Source organism: Penaeus monodon, chromosome 22 (genome assembly GCF_015228065.2).
Source record: "Penaeus monodon isolate SGIC_2016 chromosome 22, NSTDA_Pmon_1, whole genome shotgun sequence".
NCBI lineage: Eukaryota > Metazoa > Arthropoda > Malacostraca > Decapoda > Penaeidae > Penaeus > Penaeus monodon.
This window is the reverse complement of record NC_051407.1, coordinates 19,307,613-19,308,107: the sequence shown is the minus strand read 5'-3', so window position 1 is coordinate 19,308,107 and position 495 is coordinate 19,307,613. Positions and strand designations below refer to the sequence as shown.

Here is a 495-nt window from a genome sequence, read left to right as displayed (position 1 = left end):
GATAATGGCAAATTTATAGACAATAGATATATAAAACCATAAAGATGTTATAGAAATTGTGAAGATACAGATAAAGCTAGTGATGAAAAAAAATAATAGTGATATTATAGATAATAATTACGATAATATAGAGAACAAAAACGATGATATAGATAATGATAAAAAGTAAAAAGAATAATGATTATACTGATAAAGATGATATAAATGATGATGATATAGACGATATCTAAATATATAATGACAAAATAAACTGGTACAAATTTGGAGATAAAGATGGTCGAGATGATGAAGCGAAAATGGAATAGAGATGAGAGAGAGAAAAAAAAAGACAAAGCACTAAATATTGGAAATTGAATGCCATTATAGAAGAGAGGAAGGGGACCGGTTGATAAAGAAAGGGAAGATATTACGATAATGAAATTGGGGAGAAGAGACAGCTCAGCGGAAATCAGAAGCGTCGCCCGCAGATTTTGTCTGTCAACACGTACAAATATG

The 495-nt window shown here is 29.9% G+C and overlaps 1 protein-coding gene across 1 annotated transcript in view; it reads right to left on the bottom strand.

The window, feature by feature from the left end:
* The window catches only part of LOC119587349 (GTPase-activating Rap/Ran-GAP domain-like protein 3), a 420,180-nt gene that overhangs the window by 160,071 nt on the left and 259,614 nt on the right, over positions 1-495 (bottom strand). The window lies entirely within an intron of this gene.